Here is a 12,868-nt window from a genome sequence, read left to right as displayed (position 1 = left end):
ACCACCACTATTTTATATAAAAAAGGCGCCACGTATAACGCGCGGCAACACGAACGGAAACCAATTAGCAGCCGCGACGTCATCACTACCGCACGAAAAGGCGGGCACAACAGAAGTTGAGGAGGAGCCAACCAAGATAACCGAAGAGCTTCGCGAGTAGCTCTCGGTAAATTTCTTCATCGTTCAAATATAAATAAGGAAAAACAACTCACTGGTGGAAAATTACAAGGATAAGGTAAAGTAATTGCCAAAAATGAAGGAATTTGACGACGAAGTTAATGAACTTTAGCAAGTATTTAGTCGAAGTTCGTGCTAAGAACACAAGTTCATAATTGCATTAATAATAGAATCGTTCAATTGTTAATGCTTTGTATGGTCGATTACGAGAGTGAGTGTGAAGCGAGACGGATTGGCGTTCTGTCCATCCCATAATATAACGACGAAGGTCTATAGCGGGATCCTTTCCGTTCATGGCTTGGTTTTTGTTCATACGGGCCACGTGAATTGTGGCTATTATATTAGGCTCAGCTGTTCGCCATTGTTCTTGCGAGCGTGCTAGACTCAAATTAAGTTCAAAGCTTGCGGGCGGGGGGGTTCCCCGTTCCCCTACAAAGTACTGTGCGCCTTGTAAAAGAAATCCAGGTCCTGGGGGACCCTCTTTTGGATTCACAAAAGTGCAAAATTTGGGTAATTTCAGGCATGCTAGACATAAACCAGGGCATCTGGTCACACAGCCAAGCAATCAGTATGTCTGCCCACCCTACCTTATACACACACATACACATCTGCCTTTCTAAATGACGTCCATTCAATTCAGTTTGACACAGGTGTGTTACAAGTAAGTCCTAGCCCAGGGGTCCTCAATCACGGTTGTAGGAATCCACTCTGGCTGCAAGTGTTTTGTTCCAACCAACTTCTGGTTTTAATTGAACTCCAGACCTAATCAGGTCAGCTGCTATTTCCCAATTTCTCTGTTTTGGGGTCAGTGTAGAAATTACAAAATGAAGTTTGGTAAATATTTGTTAACTATACTAAACAGTTATAAAAGGAGTGCTTTTTACTTTTTAACAATGTTTTCATTCTGCTTTTCTAGGTGTTCTAATTATTGAATCCATTTTTTTTTTTTACTAATTATTAGCTCTGACACTGAAGTAGTTGCAGCCTTTCATTATTCAATGTTGTTTGCCAGGGTGTCTACTTTGGAGCTTTTAATTGTCATTGTTAGGATACAACGAAGAGAGCAAACTACACAGGAAAAGGGCAAAGTAACAGGGAAAACAACACAAGTGAGTTAAATATGCTATAGAAAAAGCAGAAACATTTGTAAATGTCTTATAAATATGAAAAAATCAAAATCTTTTCGGAAATTTAGAATAAGAGAAGAGAGAAAAGGAGACCTGGTAATTAAATAAGGTCAATTATTATCATTGATTGTGAATCTGGTTGAAACAAAAACGTGCAGCCACAGTGGTTGTATCCAGCAGGGGGCGCTAACACCCTTGTTGGAATAAGTTCTTTTGTAATTGCGGCATGTTACATAACTCAAAACTATAAAGATATAATATAAAAAGGCGATATCCTTCCCTTAGTGATACGGCGATAAGAAATCACATAGGAGAAATAACTTGGCTTTCTTTAATGACAGTTTACGCAGCATAAGAGATGAGGAAGCCATGACAAGACCTTCGGGTAGTGGGAGCCCAATGTATAGGGTGGTCCAGATCTAATTATGCAATTTTCATTACGCTGTAACTTATTAAGTTTATTACATAGAAAAATCACACGAAAAATCCCAGACCATCGAGAAGTGTGTGAACTGACGACATGAAGAATCATCCCCGCATAAATCAAAGTCATCCAGTTGATCTGGATCTGCATAATTAGATCTGGACCACCCCGTATAGAGTCTGCCATTTTCGTCGCTGCATTGGAAGGATTTTCAGGATCGGATGACGTTATCTCAAATCCATCCGTCGACTTCAAAGGTGTACCGGGCAATGTTCCAAGGCTTTTTAGTCTTTCGCCATGTGCAGGCCCCCACTTAGGTAAATCATGCCATCCCAAAGAAGGAAAAGAAGATCCAATGTCATGCTGTCTCTGACACGCAGAAATAGTACAATGCCCATTTTGCAGTTCTCTCTGTCTTGTCTTCTAATGCTTGCCTAAAATTAAGTTCTAAATGAGGAGCTAAACTTGTGCTAAATCTGGCTTTGTATCAGCTGTGCATGTAAGTAGAAAAGAAAAGCAGATTTCAAATATTTGCACAGAGCACAGTGACATATTAAACTTACATTCTGATTACAGTGGGTCCCCAGGACCAAGTTTGGGAACCTCGACAGGAGAATGAAAGCAAATGGGACGTATCCAGAGTGCCTCAGCAAAGGGTCTGAAGCAGGGGTGGGCAAAGTCAGTCCTGGAGAGCCGCAATGGCTGCAGGTTTCTGTTCCAACGCAGTTGCTTAATTAGAAAACATCCATCCATACATTTTCCAACCCGCTGAATCCGAACACAGGAGTAGTAATATGTCAGGCGGCTTCTGTCAAAATGTAATTGAATTTGATTGATGACATTAAGCCCCACCCCTTTTTAATTGATGACCGGAAGTCCCCTCCCCCAACCACCTGTTGTTTGTTGACCTTTGATGACCTTTAGCCAGTCCCCTGTTGATTGATGACCGGAAGTCCCCTCCCCAAACCATCTGTTGTTTGTTGACCTTTAGCCCGGCCCCAGGAAACTGTCAAGGGCAATTTGATGGATGCCCCCACCCTCCTTGAACCCCCCAACACCCCACCCCCTGGCTTGGCCACCTGCCCTGCCCCATCTCACTAGGGCAAGTCCAGACATGCCCAAGGGCTGCCTAGGCCCCCGCCCCCCTTGAACCCATCACCACCCCCAACCACTTCCCAGCCCCCCTCTTCCTAAGACATGTTCAGGCATGTTGCAGCCGGACCCTGGACAAGTTCAGGCATGTTCCTGGACTGAAGGGACTGCCTAAGCCTCACCGATAGGCAGCACATGATGTCTGGCCCCCTTCTTCCGAGGACATACACACACACATGCTCCGGTCGGCCCGATCTAACTTGTCGCCGTTCCTGCCAATATTGCTTTAGGTAAGAATCCTTGTATCTATGTAACAATTATTTTTAAAATATCTATCTTTCTAATCGTTGCTATATCATTTGTAAACCCCTTGTATTTTATCTAAGTCCACTTACAGGGCCAGCTTTTCCCATCTCCGTGAAGATCCTTTCACAGAACAACAACCGACATCCAACTCACAGACAGGCTCTGCGTTTAAAAGCCTTCAGCATCGCACACAGAAACGAGATGTCAGGCATAGTGATGGGCGGAGTGAAGCCTCATGAAGCATCAAAACGTTTGAAGCAATTGTGTCGGAAATCGTATCGAAGCTTCGAAGCATTTGACACTCACCTCTCTAGTGACCCCTCCTGGCCATTTTCATTAACATTACACAAACTCATGCTCCTCTTCAACGACGTCTGTTATAACTCTTATTGCTTTTATTTATTCGCTGCTACAGACTGACAACAAAGATAAGGGTTCGTCAGCAACTTCTAGTGTCTGATGTCTAAAAAATATAAATATATATATATATAACTAACGCCGACAAGGAGAATGCACTATACGATAGCAAGAGTTAAACAAAATAAGACGCCTCACTCATGGATTCCCGGCTCTTTCAATTAGTATTTACTTTTGCACTGTATTATCATTATAATCGCTCCTGTTATTAGTATTAGAATTAACCTTCATCTTTTCTGGAGATCACATTTAATAGCCTTAAATGTTTTCTCTGGTTTGACTTAATTAAAATGGAGTAGACGGAAAATAAAGGTTTATCCCTGTACTTTGCTATGATATAGGTAAGCACATTTGAGAAAGAAAAGGTGAAATCCTTAAATCAGTTGTTATTATTCGATCAAGTATTGAAATATTTCATTTATCAATACTTTACAATATTTTGTGGAGCACGAAAGTAACGAATTAGCTACAAAGAAATGACGCCGTCAATGGCTCAACTAACTAAGGTGGTTGCTTTTCAAATTCTGAGCGTAGTGCTAGCCCGAGTTCGATCCGACTTAAAGACTCATCAAAATTAACAATAATAAAAAAATGATCAGAATTGAAATCTTTATAACCAATTTGAACTAAATAATTTTGAGAGATACTGTGGAAGGATCGCATAAGAGATCTGTTCGGAAATCGCCATCAAAATGCGATGTCTAATTGCGGATGGCAGCTCACGTATTTACATTAATCCATTTCTATTCATTGCCATTTGACGTCCATGAACCCCGCCATTGAATAAGGCAGTGGTTCTCAACCTGTGGGGCGCGAAGTAACAAAAAGGGGGGCCGAAGATGTGAAAAAAAGAAAACATCTGTTGGAACCAAAACAAATGAACTTAAACTACATTCTGATAATAGAACAATAAATACTGTATAGAGTTAGATAAATGTCGATAAAAGTTAAGTAGGTATAATCAAATATGCATCTACATTTCAAAAAATGTTAGGGGGGGCGCGATTAAAACTGTTATGGAAACTCGGGTCACAAATACTTAAAGGTTGAGAAACGCTGGAATAAGGTGATAACAAAGCCACTGTGGTAGATCAGGTTGAATTTGCTCTGCTGCACCAAACATTTAAAGGTGTCAATCCGGAGCACATCAGAGAGGCTGAGAGACACGACGCAGATCAGTCACCGGCACACTGGCACACAGACACACAGACACACACGGGACAATCCAAGGTGAGCGCTGCACATATCAAGGTCGGCATTAAAGATTGAGTGCTGAGGCAACAAAAAGCAGCCGGATAAACACATCTGGACCTGCTGTTGAAAAAGCATTTCCTTTTCCCTCGTGAACACATCTTCAAGGTCCGGACAGGTAATCAGTAAAAAGTTTTTTAGTCACAGCACAGTGCAATAATAAAACATTTCCTAAAACATATAGTTGTCCAGTCTGTATCATTCCTAAGCAATCTTCCAGTAATAGAGCCGCAATCCCAGTTACTAACACATTAACACTCAAAGTAAGAACACATTCCACCTTATCAATTTAATATTTAAAAATTGAAACCGCTAAACCCGCCATCAACAACTACAAAAACAGTTGAAACCGTTACTCAAATATTTTTTTTTTGTTATAGAAATAAAACAAGATGCACATTTCCATTTGATATATCTTTACTAGTGTTCTCGCCTTGCTCACTCCCGGTCCACGCTGGAATTTGCTGTTTAATAATAATAATAATTAAAAAGAAAATCACTCTTTTGGGTCATAATTCACAGGGGGTGGATGTGGGACCCGAACCCACGTATGCTTTATTATGAAGCGGTAACGCTACCGCTGCACCACTACTATTTTCAGGAGGATGGTATATAATGTATGTTTTTTAATGTATACATGTATGTATGTACTGAAGACGAAAACAATTCTATATAGATGTATACTATATGACATACCTTCAGTGTTGCATGAAAATGTTGCATGAGGCAAAGAATGGATATTTAGGAGAGTATTATAGTGAGAGATGTGTCGTCACCCGTATTGCTAAAGCTCTTCTTTGCAGCATTATGCATTCAACAAGTCGGCGTTTGTATGATGTATAATTTTTAATTTTATTTTTGCCACAACGTATTATCGGGCACGATCATTTAACATGTATTGATCATCTACAAACTTTCATTTCAATGGGAATTCTGTTGAGTTTTTTAACTCTGTTGATGCCATATGTACTTCAAACGGGAGCTCGATGAATAAATAATGAGTCGAAGCTTTGCGCAGAGTACTGAGATTGCATCATGACGGGCTTTGAACGGGGCTCCGAAGCCTCAGACATGCGTAGAAATGAGATTGCGACATGACAGGCTTCAAACGGGGCTCCGAAGCCTCAGGCATGCGTACTACTGAGATGATGACGGGGCTACTGAAGCCTCAGACATGCGTAGTACTGAGATTACATCATGATGGACACCGAAGCCTCAGACAATCATGACGGACACCGAAGCCTCAGACAATCTTGACGGGTCTCCGAAGCCTCAGACATGCGTAGTACTGAGATTGCGTCATGACGGGCTTTGAACAGGGCGCTGAAGCTTTAGACATGCGTACTACTGAGGTGATGACGGGGCTACTGAAGCCTCAGACGTGCGTAGTACTGAGATTACATCATGACGGACACCGAAGCCTCAGACAATCATGACGGACACCGAAGCCTCAGACAATCTTGACGGGTCTCCGAAGCCTCAGACATGCGTACTACTGAGATGATGACGGGGCTACTGAAGCCTCAGACATGCGTAGTACTGAGATTGCGTCATGACAGGCTTTGAACGGGGCGCCGAAGCCTCAGACATGCGTACTACTGAGATTACATCATGACGGACACCGAAGCCTCAGACAATCTTGACGGGTCTCCGAAGCCCCAGACATGCGTACTACTGAGATGATGACGGGGCTACTGAAGCCTCAGACATGCGTAGTACCGAGATTGGATCATGACAGGGCTTCGAGCAGACATGGTCACTGGTTACTGAATCTTTGTGAAGCCTCAGCACACTGAAAGGCATTGACCTCTATATTTTGAGAGTCTATCTGACACTTAACTCTCTAGTTATATTTTGTAATTCGTATTGACATTACACATTTCAGTTGATATGGTTAAGCTACAATTCAGGTAGTTGCTGAGAATTAATTATTGTTCTTGTGGATTGCTGTGATTTCCTTTGTCTGATACATAGTGTCAAAGATATATTGTCATATATCAACTTTATATATATATGAAAAGATTAGGTAAATCATTCAACCTTTTTATGGAACACTTAATTTTGTTCAAAACCGTATGTCATATAGTATACATCTATACATATAATTTTTCCGTCTTCATTAGGAGAATACAACAATGATACTCTCGTATCAATTAAACCATTTTAACATGCATATGTCAAACAACATATTTCATCCGCCGCAGTAAGAACAGTAGTAAGTAGTTCGGTTGTGCAGAGCTCGTTAATTATCCCGATTAGGTGGCTCAGTGGTGTTGTCGCTCAGATTCGCGTCGCTGATCCTCCTCTCGTGAAAGTTTTTTTTCTATTCCTCCATTTAACAAGCTTGGACGGATAGCGAGCGAATCGAGCTATCGAGGGAAGGTTGGGCCACCGTAGTTGGGCAGGGGGCACACGCCCCTAATTATATTGTGTATGTAAAGAGTTTCACTGCAAAACGTAATAAACTTCATATTTGTGTGTTTGGAGACCCTGGTGTCGTACTGAATTTGTATTGTAGAAAAACAAACTACTGTCCAGCATGCCTAAATGTGTCTTTTCGTTTCTGATCGCTATACGGCACTTCCAACTTGGGACAATTCGCTATAAACAGTTTCAGCCAACCAGCGCCTTCTAAACATGCAGAATGACAGTGTGAACCTTCATTGTAGCGGCGCAGCATCTTCGTTTTCAGTCAGTCATTGTCCTGTTAGACTATTTACTGTTAAGTGCTGCTTGAGCTACCGTTTATAGTACAACAGGTGGCCTACGTAGTTCTTAAATCGATATTGAAATGCACACACAAGTCTCTGTGGACGAAGTTTTCAACCAGACAGCAGGTGTGGTTATAAAGCAGCTTTATTTTTCAGAGTCACGGTGAGAAGAGTTTCAGAAAAGCAGACAATCAGATACATGACAGCGTCAGGGCTCTTCTGAACCCCGTCTGTTGGGTGGGGTCCAGTTTTATACCCCTAGAATGCGTGATTTAATATCATTATAAAATGTAACAGTCAACACATTTATTATACACAAACCTTGAGCCCCTTTAACGCCCCTTGTAAAACTTGATTTCTTGGCTCCTTTTGTTATGGCGTTCAGATGTAAGCTAAGGGACAACGTGATGAGGCAGACTCATGTGTGGAATGTCAGACCTTGAGTCCTTTGCACAAACATTTTTCTGTTTGCTAAAACAAAGCATTCTATTACAAGGTTTAGTAAAGCTTACTTCTCAGACATGAATTAGTACAAGGGAACGAAGAGAACATTCAGTTTCCACATCTCCTAAACTATTTATTGAAATACCTACATTTACAGTGTCCGTTTTAGGAAGTCGTAGTTTTTACTTGTTCTCGTTATTAGGAATTATAATTTCTCAGTGTCACATATTATTCGTTACTACTCGCGAGTCCCGTATCATTGAGATTCTGTTTTATATTCTGTATAAGCAAACTTTTTAAAAGGAGCGTTGATTAAACTGACTATAGCACACTCTAAAAAGCAATTCAAGGGACCTCTAACCACCACTTAACCAATTGCATTATATTAGGTTAAAAATTCAAGTTCAATGATTTTATTAAACATTTTAATTTGAAAACATGATTTAGTGTGTTGACGTGAAAGAATTTTATTAGTACATACTTTAGCTTAGGGTTGTAAGTAATCTAAACTCAAATTCCTTTCTTCATTTATTGAAAAGCAATATTCAAGTTCGTCTAACCTAATATCATTTTATGGCTACTTCATTTCTCCGTTTCATGAGTGGGCAAGAAGCTCCTCCCTCTTAACACGCTGTGACAAGATCGTAACGCCATACTGCTAGTGCAACAAACAACTACGGTGAGTGATAGAGCAGATATTTTAATTGCTGTCAAAGGTGACCTAATTCCTCCCTCAGTAATCCTTCATTATTATTTGCGCAATGCTGACAGGACTAGTAACGTTACTTTACGTCTGTGGAGGTTAAGCTACGGAGTCAGGCAGGCTAAGGTAATGGCTGTCTAACTAGCATTAGGCAGGTGAGCAGGTAAAAGCTAAGTAATAGAGGAGCCATTTCAAGTTAATAACTATTTACATTGCTCTAAGACAGCGGTTCTCAAACTTTCGTATTATGCGCCCAACCCCCTTTTCTACCTGGAATAATTCTGCACCCCCTGCATAATGTAAAATAGATGAGAATAACCCCAATTCATCTAACAAAGGTATGATACTCGTGCAGTGTCGCTGTATCCTATCATTTTTATTTCCATAAGATTTGCATGTGTTCGGCTAACTTCGATGAAATATTTGCAATTTATTTTTTTAAAGTGCTTTAATGAGTGTTAAAATGCCCTGTGCGGTTTTTAGTAGTAATTCTAATCCCCAAAACAAAGAATACATTATTTATTTTTTTATGTAAAGTAAAGATTAAATATGTTTTAATTTTTAAAAATCTCGTAAACGAGGACACCGATGAAGTCAATCTGCGCGAGACGAACGTATTGTAGTGACCCGGCAGCCAGCGCTGGCGGCATGATGCATTGTGGGTAATTTATGTAAAGTTTACTGTTGTGTTAAATTAGCAAGGCAATCGAATTATTGTTCCTGTTGTAATTGTTGTATGTGTTTGTGTTCAACTGGTGGGATGGGTTTGGGTTATTGCCGTCCGGGGTTATTAAATTGTAAATAGTTACCATCAATGAGAACGATGGCTTCGTTAATGACCTTGGCAATGGCTTTGCAATGAGATGGAGCTTTGTATTCTGACTATCTACTCTAATAAAGAGATACAACAGGACAGAGCTGTGTATTGCTAAGATTTCATCTAAGCAATGATTGCTGAGACCCTCGGAGTCGTGCGGTGTATGGGACACGAGTGCTCGCTGGCTTAATGAGCTGGGTACAGCTGGTGCATGGCGCTGGCATTCCGCTGGCCGACCAGCTTGGGGGAAGTGCATGGCTGAGTTCGGCTCTGAAAACTTTTAAGACTCAACCACGGGTCGCTACAGTATTTTCGACAAAAATTATGCCGCTGTTAGTTGTATCATGAAAATAACCCAACACGCAGTAAATTATTGAACTCAATTTGGCAATCTTGGCTACGCTGCCAGTGTGGTGCAGTCGCGCCGCATGATCACCTGATCTGTTGTTACCCGGATGTTCGCGACAGACACCGATACGTCTCGAACTTTCTGGGTTGAAAATATATGGCGTTATTTCAGTGCCACTATTCTGAGCGCACGTAAAAAGATATTGCAAGTGCAAGTGTTGCATTTTGAGGAGAAATTTATTTTGAGCGTACAAAAGCTGAATTTGAGTGAACAAAATTCATTGCTGCGTGCAAAAAATGTATTTCAGTGTTTGCACTTATCCATATACACACACAATAGCACCCCCTCTCGCTCAGTTTTTCATTTGCGCTTGCTCGCAATGTGTTGCTTGCGCTCACAACATTCTCTGCTGCGAGCGCTCAACTCTCTGTACACCGTTATAAGTGTGCCACAAAACCAACCAATCACAGACTTGGTTTCAAAAATTCTGATTGGCTCTTACGGTCTCCAATCAGCTCGCTAGCTGCTGCATTCCGGAAACAGTCCGAAATGTAGCAAAATCCAGCTAAACTCAATTAAACCCCAATTTGCGGATAATATCTTTAATTATTTTATTTTAAAATATATTATTTGTTAAGACTATCGTTGGTGTAGTATAATGTAGTTGCATTATACAACCATGCCAACTGACTGTTTCCGGAATGCAGCAGCTAGCGAGCTGATTGGAGACCGTAAGAGCCAATCAGAATTTTTGAAACCAAGTCTGTGATTGGTTGGTTTTGTGGCACACTTATAACGGTGTACAGAGAGTTGAGCGCTTGCAGCAGAGAATTTTGTGAGCGCAAGCAACACATTGCGAGCAAGCGCAAATGAAAAAACTGAGCGAGAGGGGGTGCTATTGTGTGTGTGTATATGGATAAGCGCAAACACTGAAATACATTTTTTGCACGCAGCAATGAATTTTGTTCACTCAAATTCAGCTTTTGTACGCTCAAAATAAATTTCTCTTCAAAATGCAACACTTGCACTTGCAATCTTTTTTTACGTGCGCTCAATATTTTTTTACGTGTGCTCAGAATAGTGGCACTGAAATAACGCCATAAAAATACGAGACTATAAAAGCAGCAGCAGCGGCGCCGCTCGTCATAGAAACAAACTTCAAATAGAAAAGGAGCTCAGAGCGTCGTATGTCGAATATCAAACCAAACCTGGACAGGCCGTGTACTTTAAAGCAGGCACATATTAGTCATTAGATCTACGCCTTAGAAATGCTTTATTTTAATTTTAGTTATAATGCATTCATTATGATTATATGCTTGCAAATTTAAATTTGAAATACAATTTTGATGTCTTGTTCATTTATTAGACGCCCCCTTGTAAAATGTTAAAAAACCAAAAAAGGCTGAAGTAAATTATCTACCACCTTATCCTCGAGGTGAAACAAGTGGAAGTTTGGAGAAGGAAAGAGTGAACCTCTTATATGAAGTGATGAAGAGGGAGAATTGTGTTGTGGTTGCAGAGAAAATGGCCAAAACCTTCTCTCTTCGCAGGAAGGAAATAATTTATCAGGCCCCTGCAATTAAAGACATCATTGACTGATGGCCTGCTTTATTTGATGCAACACAGGTGAGATTGTACACTCGTATTTAAAACTTATTTAAAAGTCAACATTTGCTTGGCATGCTTTAGACAGTTAATTGCAAAGTGTTTCCAGTCCTGCTGAGTTTAGTGGCTCTCCACATAGAAGCAGATCACCGGTCCTTGCTGTGGCAATGCCATTTGAGTGACCCAGCAACTGATACTGAATATTTTGGATGGATGTCTCCCTAGTTTAAGGTCGAATTATCTGTTAACCTCCCAAGAGTGAGAGCGCCGGGCACTAAAGAGCAGTCAACACATTCAAGCTAAAGCCCAGCAGCGTAGTGCATTACTGGTGAACGGTCATATTGGAATATCACTAGGCTGCGTTTTGTTGTTGCTCTTGAACTATCAAGATGTGGTTTAGCTAATTGTCTGCTAACTTTAATTATGTGACAACTTGTTTGTGTAAAAACAGATAAATGAAGAATTCAAAAGAATAACCACTGTAAGTCTTCGACATTTATGGCCAAACGTGATGCTTGCACCTCCAAATTAATGGATGTAGTCTCATCAAGGGGAGGAACTTCAGGACTGAGGAGAAGGCACATTAAGAATCAGCTTCTAGAGGTATGAACACTAATCAGACTTGACACCCTTTTGGATTAGTCATATTGTGAATTTCCCCTTGGGATTAATAAAGTATCTATCTATCTATCTATCTATTATATAGTGCCTTTCACATCTATCTATCATATAGTGCCTTTCACTCTATCTATCAATCTATATTATATAGTGCCTTTCACATCTATCTATCTATCTATCTATCTATCTATCTATCTATCTATCTATCTATTATATAGTGCCTTTCACATCTATCTATCTATCTATCTATCTATCTATCTATCATATAGTGCCTTTCACTCTATCTATCAATCTATATTATATAGTGCCTTTCACATCTATCTATCTATCTATCTATCTATCTATCTATCTATCTATCTATCTATCTATCTATCTATCTATCTATCTATATTGGAATTTAATGTTATTCTTTTTTCTCTTTTTACTCAATTAGAACAATGCAATTGAAGTACGGTGAGAGGTGGCCATTCGTTGCCTGGTTGTCTACCTTGGAGAAAAGGACCAGGACCTTTTCAAGGAGTTTAACATAAGTAATTTATCACAGTGGAATCTACATTTTAATACACCAGGAAAAAACCTGCTGTAGATGACTGTAATTGTTACTGAAAACCTGTTTCACTTGTAAAGTGGTTATTTTAAAAAAAAATATATGTTGTTTTTATAACTTTTACTGTGATATGCCTAAAGTAAGAGATGACAGTTTAAAAAAAGGAAATTGTTCTCTGCAGACCTCAACCAAAGAATTGAAAGTAAGTTCTACTGTGGCAAAATTTGACATCACAAATAGATTAAACCTTCTCACTTTCCTAAAGAATGACACATTATAA

The 12,868-nt window shown here is 40.1% G+C and overlaps 1 long non-coding RNA gene across 1 annotated transcript; it reads left to right on the top strand.

Annotated features, from left to right (window-relative positions):
- The first annotated feature begins 168 nt into the window (after positions 1–168).
- Positions 169–12,546, top strand: LOC120536302. The gene is made up of 3 exons (XR_005635099.1): positions 169–235; positions 11,875–12,026; positions 12,475–12,546. It is a non-coding gene; the product is annotated as an uncharacterized LOC120536302 (long non-coding RNA).
- Positions 12,547–12,868: the final 322 nt, after the last annotated feature.

This window comes from Polypterus senegalus, chromosome 10 (assembly GCF_016835505.1).
Source record: "Polypterus senegalus isolate Bchr_013 chromosome 10, ASM1683550v1, whole genome shotgun sequence".
Taxonomy (NCBI): Eukaryota; Metazoa; Chordata; class Cladistia; order Polypteriformes; family Polypteridae; genus Polypterus; species Polypterus senegalus.
The sequence above is the reverse complement of the archived record's forward strand: the minus strand, read 5'-3'. Positions and strand labels throughout refer to the sequence as shown.